Raw genomic sequence first — 8,883 nt, 5'->3', positions numbered from 1 at the left:
AAATTCGGCCCGAAAAAAAAACGACAGTGGTACCCCTTACGGTTTTTTTTTTCGGGCGAAAAATTAAGTTTCTCCAATCTTCCCAAAACTCTGGATTCTGGTAGAGGGCCATGAGACTTAGATCTGAGTGCAAAAATGGAGGCTCTAGCCCCTTCCAGAGCTGAGATATCGAAACTCAAAAATTCGGCCCGAAAAAAAAAACGACAGTGGTACCCCTTACGTTTTTTTTTTCAGGCGAAAAATTAAGTTTCTCCAATCTTCCCCTAAGTTCTGGATTCTGATAGAGGGCCATGAGACTTAGATCTGAGTGCAAAAATGGAGGCTCTAGCCCGTTCCAGAGCTGAGATATCGAAACTCAAAAATTCGGCCCGAAAAAAAAACGACAGTGGTACCCCTTACATTTTTTTTTTTTTTTTGGGCGAAAAATTAAGTTTCTCCAATTTTCCCAAAACTCTGGATTCTGATAGAGGGCCATGAGACTTAGACCTGAGTGCAAAAATGGAGGCTCTAGCCCCTTCCAGAGCTGAGATATCGAAACTCAAAAATTCGGCCCAAAAAAAACGACAGTGGTACCCCTTACGGTTTTTTTTTCGGGCGAAAAATTAAGTTTCTCCAATCTTCCCAAAACTCTGGATTCTGATAGAGGGCCATGAGACTTAGACCTGAGTGCAAAAATGGAGGCTCTAGCCCCTTCCAGAGCTGAGATATCGAAACTCAAAAATTCGGGCCAAAAAAAAAAACGACAGTGGTACCCCTTACGTTTTTTTTTTCAGGCGAAAAATTAAGTTTCTCCAATCTTCCCAAAACTCTGGATTCTGATAGAGGGCCATGAGACTTAGACCTGAGTGCAAAAATGGAGGCTCTAGCCCCTTCCAGAGCTGAGATATCGAAACTCAAAAATTCGGGCCAAAAAAAAAACGACAGTGGTACCCCTTACGTTTTTTTTTTCAGGCGAAAAATTAAGTTTCTCCAATCTTCCCAAAACTCTGGATTCTGATAGAGGGCCTTGAGACTTAGACCTGAGTGCAAAAATAGAGGCTCTAGCCCCTTCCAGAGCTGAGATATCGAAACTCAAAAATTCGGCCCGAAAAAAAAACGACAGTGGTACCCCTTACGTTTTTTTTTTTCAGGCGAAAAATTAAGTTTCTCCAATCTTCCCCTAAATTCTGGATTCTGATAGAGGGCCATGAGACTTAGACCTGAGTGCAAAAATGGAGGCTCTAGCCCCTTCCAGAGCTGAGATATCGAAACTCAAAAATTCGGCCCGAAAAAAAAAAACGACAGTGGTACCCCTTACGTTTTTTTTTTTCAGGCGAAAAATTAAGTTTCTCCAATCTTCCCCTAAATTCTGGATTCTGATAGAGGGCCATGAGACTTAGACCTGAGTGCAAAAATGGAGGCTCTAGCCCCTTCCAGAGCTGAGATATCGAAACTCAAAAATTCGGGCCAAAAAAAAAACGACAGTGGTACCCCTTACGTTTTTTTTTTCAGGCGAAAAATTAAGTTTCTCCAATCTTCCCAAAACTCTGGATTCTGATAGAGGGCCATGAGACTTAGACCTGAGTGCAAAAATAGAGGCTCTAGCCCCTTCCAGAGCTGAGATATCGAAACTCAAAAATTCGGCCCGAAAAAAAAACGACAGTGGTACCCCTTACGTTTTTTTTTTTCAGGCGAAAAATTAAGTTTCTCCAATCTTCCCCTAAATTCTGGATTCTGATAGAGGGCCATGAGACTTAGACCTGAGTGCAAAAATGGAGGCTCTAGCCCCTTCCAGAGCTGAGATATCGAAACTCAAAAATTCGGCCCGAAAAAAAAACGACAGTGGTACCCCTTACGGTTTTTTTTTTCGGGCGAAAAATTAAGTTTCTCCAATCTTCCCAAAACTCTGGATTCTGGTAGAGGGCCATGAGACTTAGATCTGAGTGCAAAAATGGAGGCTCTAGCCCCTTCCAGAGCTGAGATATCGAAACTCAAAAATTCGGCCCGAAAAAAAAAACGACAGTGGTACCCCTTACGTTTTTTTTTTTCAGGCGAAAAATTAAGTTTCTCCAATCTTCCCCTAAATTCTGGATTCTGATAGAGGGCCATGAGACTTAGATCTGAGTGCAAAAATGGAGGCTCTAGCCCGTTCCAGAGCTGAGATATCGAAACTCAAAAATTCGGCCCGAAAAAAAAACGACAGTGGTACCCCTTACATTTTTTTTTTTTTTCGGGCGAAAAATTAAGTTTCTCCAATCTTCCCAAAACATGAGACTTAGACCTGAGTGCAAAAATGGAGGCTCTAGCCCCTTCCAGAGCTGAGATATCGAAACTCAAAAATTCGGGCCAAAAAAAAAACGACAGTGGTACCCCTTACGTTTTTTTTTTCAGGCGAAAAATTAAGTTTCTCCAATCTTCCCAAAACTCTGGATTCTGATAGAGGGCCATGAGACTTAGACCTGAGTGCAAAAATGGAGGCTCTAGCCCCTTCCAGAGCTGAGATATCGAAACTCAAAAATTCGGGCCAAAAAAAAAACGACAGTGGTACCCCTTACGTTTTTTTTTTCATGCGAAAAATTAAGTTTCTCCAATCTTCCCAAAACTCTGGATTCTGATAGAGGGCCATGAGACTTAGACCTGAGTGCAAAAATGGAGGCTCTAGCCCCTTCCAGAGCTGAGATATCGAAACTCAAAAATTCGGGCCAAAAAAAAAACGACAGTGGTACCCCTTACGTTTTTTTTTTCAGGCGAAAAATTAAGTTTCTCCAATCTTCCCAAAACTCTGGATTCTGATAGAGGGCCATGAGACTTAGACCTGAGTGCAAAAATAGAGGCTCTAGCCCCTTCCAGAGCTGAGATATCGAAACTCAAAAATTCGGCCCGAAAAAAAAACGACAGTGGTACCCCTTACGTTTTTTTTTTTCAGGCGAAAAATTAAGTTTCTCCAATCTTCCCCTAAATTCTGGATTCTGATAGAGGGCCATGAGACTTAGACCTGAGTGCAAAAATGGAGGCTCTAGCCCCTTCCAGAGCTGAGATATCGAAACTCAAAAATTCGGCCCGAAAAAAAAAAACGACAGTGGTACCCCTTACGTTTTTTTTTTTTCAGGCGAAAAATTAAGTTTCTCCAATCTTCCCCTAAATTCTGGATTCTGATAGAGGGCCATGAGACTTAGACCTGAGTGCAAAAATGGAGGCTCTAGCCCCTTCCAGAGCTGAGATATCGAAACTCAAATATTCGGCCCGAAAAAAAAAGACAGTGGTACCCCTTACGTTTTTTTTTTTCGGGTGAAAAATTAAGTTTCTCCAATCTTCCCAATCTCTGGATTCTGATAGAGGGCCATGAGACTTAGACCTGAGTGCAAAAATGGAGGCTCTAGCCCCTTCCATAGCTGAGATATCGAAATTCAAAAATTCGGCCCAAAAAAAAAACGACAATCTTTTGGGAAGATTGGAGAAACTTAATTTTTCGCCCGAAAAAAAAAAACCGTAAGGGGTACCACTGTCGTTTTTTTTCGGGCCGAATTTTTGAGTTTCGATATCTCAGCTCTGGAAAGGGCTAGAGCCTCCATTTTTACACTCAGGTCTAAGTCTCATGGCCCTCTATTAGAATCCAGTGTTTTGGGAAGATTGGAGAAACTTAATTTTTCGCCCGAAAAAAAAAAGGGGTAAGGGGTACCACTGTCATTTTTTTTTCGGGCCAAATTTTTGAGTTTCGATATCTCAGCTCTGGAAGGGGCTAGAGCCTCCATTTTTGCACTCAGGTCTAAGTCCCATGGCCCTCTATCAGAATCCAGAGTTTTGGGAAGATTGGAGAAACTTAATTTTTCGCCCCAAAAAAAAAACGTAAGGGGTACCACTGTCGTTTTTTTTTTCGGGCCGAATTTTTGAGTTTCGATATCTCAGCTCTGGAAAGGGCTAGAGCCTCCATTTTTACACTCAGGTCTAAGTCTCATGGCCCTCTATTAGAATCCAGAGTTTTGGGAAGATTGGAGAAACTTAATTTTTCGCCCGAAAAAAAAACAAAACGTAAGGGGTACCACTGTCGTTTTTTTTTTCGGGCCGAATTTTTGAGTTTCGATATCTCAGCTCTGGAAGGGTTTAGAGCCTCCATTTTTCCACTCAGGTCTAAGTCTCATGGCCCTCTATCAGAATTTGGGAAGATTGGAGAAACTTAATTTTTTTCGCCCAAAAAAAACCCGTAAGGGGTACCACTGTCGTTTTTTTTTCGGGCCGAATTTTTGAGTTTCGATATCTCAGCTCTGGAAGGGGCTAGAGCCTCCATTTTTGCACTCAGGTCTAAGTCTCATGGCCCTCTATCAGAATTTGAGAAGATTGGAGAAACTTAATTTTTCGCCCAAAAAAAAAAACGTAAGGGGTACCACTGTCATTTTTTTTTCGGGCCGAATTTTTGAGTTTCGATATCTCAGCTCTGGAAGGGGCTAGAGCCTCCATTTTTGCACTCAGGTCTAAGTCCCATGGCCCTCTATCAGAATCCAGAGTTTTGGGAAGATTGGAGAAACTTAATTTTTCGCCCCAAAAAAAAACCGTAAGGGGTACCACTGTCGTTTTTTTTTTCGGGCTGAATTTTTAAGTTTCGATATCTCAGCTCTGGAAGGGGCTGGAGCCTCCATTTTTGCACTCAGGTCTAAGTCTCATGGCCCTCTATCAGAATTTGGGAAGATTGGAGAAACGTAATTTTTCGCCCAAAAAAAAAACGTAAGGGGTACCACTGTCGTTTTTTTTTCGGGCCGAATTTTTGAGTTTCGATATCTCAGCTCTGGAAGGGGCTAGAGCCTCCATTTTTGCACTCAGGTCTAAGTCTCATGGCCCTCTACCAGAATTTGGGAAGATTGGAGAAACTTAATTTTTCGCCCAAAAAAAAAAAACGTAAGGGGTACCACTGTCGTTTTTTTTTTCGGGCCGAATTTTTGAGTTTCGATATCTCAGCTCTGGAAGGGGCTAGAGCCTCCATTTTTGCACTCAGGTCTAAGTCTCATGGCCCTCTATCAGAATTTGGGAAGATTGGAGAAACTTAATTTTTCGCCCAAAAAAAAAAAACGTAAGGGGTACCACTGTCGTTTTTTTTTCGGGCCGAATTTTTGAGTTTCGATATCTCAGCTCTGGAAGGGGCTAGAGCCTCCATTTTTGCACTCAGGTCTAAGTCTCATGGCCCTCTATGAGAATTTGGAAAGATTGGAGAAACTTAATTTTTCGCCCAAAAAAAAAAACGTAAGGGGTACCACTGTCGTTTTTTTTTCGGGCCGAATTTTTGAGTTTCGATATCTCAGCTCTGGAAGGGGCTAGAGCCTCCATTTTTGCACTCAGGTCTAAGTCTCATGGCCCTCCATCAGAATTTGGGAAGATTGGAGAAATTTAATTTTTCGCCCCCAAAAAAAAACCGTAAGGGGTACCACTGTCGTTTTTTTTTTCGGGCCGAATTTTTGAGTTTCGATATCTCAGCTCTGGAAGGGGCTAGAGCCTCCATTTTTGCACTCAGGTCTAAGTCTCATGGCCCTCTATCAGAATTTGGGAAGATTGGAGAAACTTAATTTTTCGCCCCCCCAAAAAAAACGTAAGGGGTACCACTGTCGTTTTTTTTTTCGGGCCGAATTTTTGAGTTACGTTATCTCAGCTCTGGAAGGGGCTAGAGCCTCCATTTTTGCACTCAGGTCTAAGTCTCATGGCTCTCTATAAGAATTTGGGAAGATTGGAGAAACTTAATTTTTCGCCCAAAAAAAAAAACGTAAGGGGTACCACTGTCGTTTTTTTTTCGGGCCGAATTTTTGAGTTTCGATATCTCAGCTCTGGAAGGGGCTAGAGCCTCCATTTTTGCACTCAGGTCTAAGTCTCATTGCCCTCTATCAGAATCCAGAGTTTTGGGAAGATTGGAGAAACTTAATTTTTCGCCCCCAAAAAAAAAAACGTAAGGGGTACCACTGTCGTTTTTTTTTCGGGCCGAATTTTTGAGTTTCGATATCTCAGCTCTGGAAGGGGCTAGAGCCTCCATTTTTGCACTCAGGTCTAAGTCTCATGGCCCTCTATCAGAATTTGGGAAGATTGGAGAAACTTAATTTTTTGCCCAAAAAAAAACGTAAGGGGTACCACTGTCGGTTTTTTTTCGGGCCGAATTTTTGAGTTTCGATATCTCAGCTCTGGAAGGGGCTAGAGCCTCCATTTTTGCGCTCAGGTCTAAGTCTCATGGCCCTCTATCAGAATTTGGGAAGATTGGAGAAACTTAATTTTTCGCCCCAAATACTAAAACGTAAGGGGTACCACTGTCGTTTTTTTTTTCGGGCCGAATTTTTGAGTTTCGATATCTCAGCTCTGGAAGGGGCTAGAGCCTCCATTTTTGCACGCAGGTCTAAGTCTCATGGCCCTCTATCAGAATTTGGGAAGATTGGAGAAACTTAATTTTTCGCCCCAAAAAAAAAAACGTAAGGGGTACCACTGTCGTTTTTTTTTTCGGGCCGAATTTTTGAGTTACGATATCTCAGCTCTGGAAGGGGCTAGAGCCTCCATTTTTGCACTCAGGTCTAAGTCTCATGGCCCTCTATCAGAATTTGGGAAGATTGGAGAAACTTAATTTTTCGCCCCAAAAAAAAAAACGTAAGGGGTACCACTGTCGTTTTTTTTTTCGGGCCGAATTTTTGAGTTTCGATATCTCAGCTCTGGAAGGGGCTAGAGCCTCCATTTTTGCACTCAGGTCTAAGTCTCATGGCCCTCTATCAGAATTTGGGAAGATTGGAGAAACTTAATTTTTCGCCCAAAAAAAAAACGTAAGGGGTACCACTGTCGTTTTTTTTTTCAGGCCGAATTTTTGAGTTTCGATATCTCAGCTCTGGCAGGGGCTAGAGCCTCCATTTTTGCACTCAGGTCTAAGTCTCATGGCCCTCTATCAGAATCCAGAGTTTTGGGAAGATTGGAGAAACTTAATTTTTCGCCCGAAAAAAAAACAAAAACGTAAGGGGTACCACTGTCATTTTTTTTCGGGCCGAATTTTTGAGTTTCGATATCTCAGCTCTGGAAGGGGCTAGAGCCTCCATTTTTGCACTCAGGTCTAAGTCACATGGCCCTCTATCAGAATCCAGAGTTTTGGGAAGATTGGAGAAACTTAATTTTTTCGCCCGAAAAAAAAAACGTAAGGGGTACCACTGTCGTTTTTTTTTCGGGCCGAATTTTTGAGTTTCGATATCTCAGCTATGGAAGGGGCTAGAGCCTCCATTTTTGCACTCAGGTCTAAGTCTCATGGCCCTCTATCAGAATCCAGAATTTTGGGAAGATTGGAGAAACTTAATTTTTCGTCCAAAAAAAAAAAACCCGTAAGGGGTACCACTGTCGTTTTTTTTCGGGCCGAATTTTTGAGTTTCGATATCTCAGCTCTGGAAGGGTTTAGAGCCTCCATTTTTGCACCCAGGTCTAAGTCTCATGGCCCTCTATCAGAATCCAGAGTTTTGGGAAGATTGGAGAAACGTAATTTTTCACCCGAAAAAAAAAAAATGTAAGGGGTACCACTGTCGTTTTTTTTCGGGCTGAATTTTTGAGTTTCGATATCTCAGCTCTGGAAAGGGCTAGAGCCTCCATTTTTACACTCAGGTCTAAGTCTCATGGCCCTCTATCAGAATCCAGAGTTTTGGGTAGATTGGAGAAACTTAATTTTTCGCCCGAAAAAAAAAACGTAAGGGGTACCACTGTCGTTTTTTTTTTCGGGCCGAATTTTTGAGTTTCGATATCTCAGCTCTGGAAGGGGCTAGAGCCTCCATTTTTGCACTCAGGTCTAAGTCTCATGGCCCTCTATCAGAATCCAGAGTTTTGGGAAGATTGGAGAAACTTAATTTTTCGTTCAAAAAAAAAAACCCGTAAGGGGTACCACTGTCGTTTTTTTTTCGGGCCGAATTTTTGAGTTTCGATATCTCAGCTCTGGAAGGGTTTAGAGCTTCCATTTTTGCACTCAGGTCTAAGTCTCATGGCCCTCTATCAGAATCCAGAGTTTTGGGAAGATTGGAGAAACTTAATTTTTCGCCCGAAAAAAAAAAAAAAACGTAAGGGGTACCACTGTCGTTTTTTTTTTTCGGGCCGAATGTTTGAGTTTCGATATCTCAGCTATGGAAGGGGCTAGAGCCTCCATTTTTGCACTCAGGTCTAAGTCTCATGGCCCTCTATCAGAATCCAGAGATTGGGAAGATTGGAGAAACTTAATTTTTCGCCCGAAAAAAAAAAAAACGTAAGGGGTACCACTGTCGTTTTTTTTTTCGGGCCAAATTTTTGAGTTTCGATATCTCAGCTCTGGAAGGGTCTAGAGCCTCCATTTTTGTACTCAGGTCTAAGTCTCATGGCCCTCTATCAGAATCCAAATGTTTTGAGAAGATTGGAGAAACGTAATTTTCGCCCGGAAAAAAACAAAAAACAAAAAAAAACGAAAGGGGTACCACTGTCGTTTTTTTTTTTCGGGTCGAATTTCTGAGTTTCGATATCTCAGCTCTAGAAGGGTCTAGAGCCTCCATTTTTGCACTCATGTCTAAGTCTCATGGCCCTCTGTCATAATCCAGAGTTTTGAGAAGATTGGAGAACCTTAATTTCTCGTCAAAAAAAAAAAATGAAAGGGGTACCACTGTCGGTTTTTTTCGGGTCGAAATTTTGAGTTTCGATATCTCAGCTCTGGAAGGGTCTAGAGCCTCCATTTTTGCCCTCAGGTTTAAGTGTCATGGCCCTCTATCAGAATCCAGAGTTTCAAGAAGATTGGAGAAACTTATTTTTCGCACCGAAAAAAAAAAAAAAACGACAGTGTCGACACTGTTTTGACACTGTTGGTTTTTTTTGGGGGGGTGGGGGGAATTTAGAGTTTCTCTGATCTTCTTGAAACTCTGGATTCTGATAGAGGGCCATGGGACTTAGAGCTGAGTG

The sequence above is a fragment of the Pimephales promelas genome, chromosome 18 (assembly GCF_988280905.1).
Source record: "Pimephales promelas chromosome 18, fPimPro1.hap1.1, whole genome shotgun sequence".
NCBI lineage: Eukaryota > Metazoa > Chordata > Actinopteri > Cypriniformes > Leuciscidae > Pimephales > Pimephales promelas.
Note: the sequence above shows the minus strand (reverse complement) of the source record.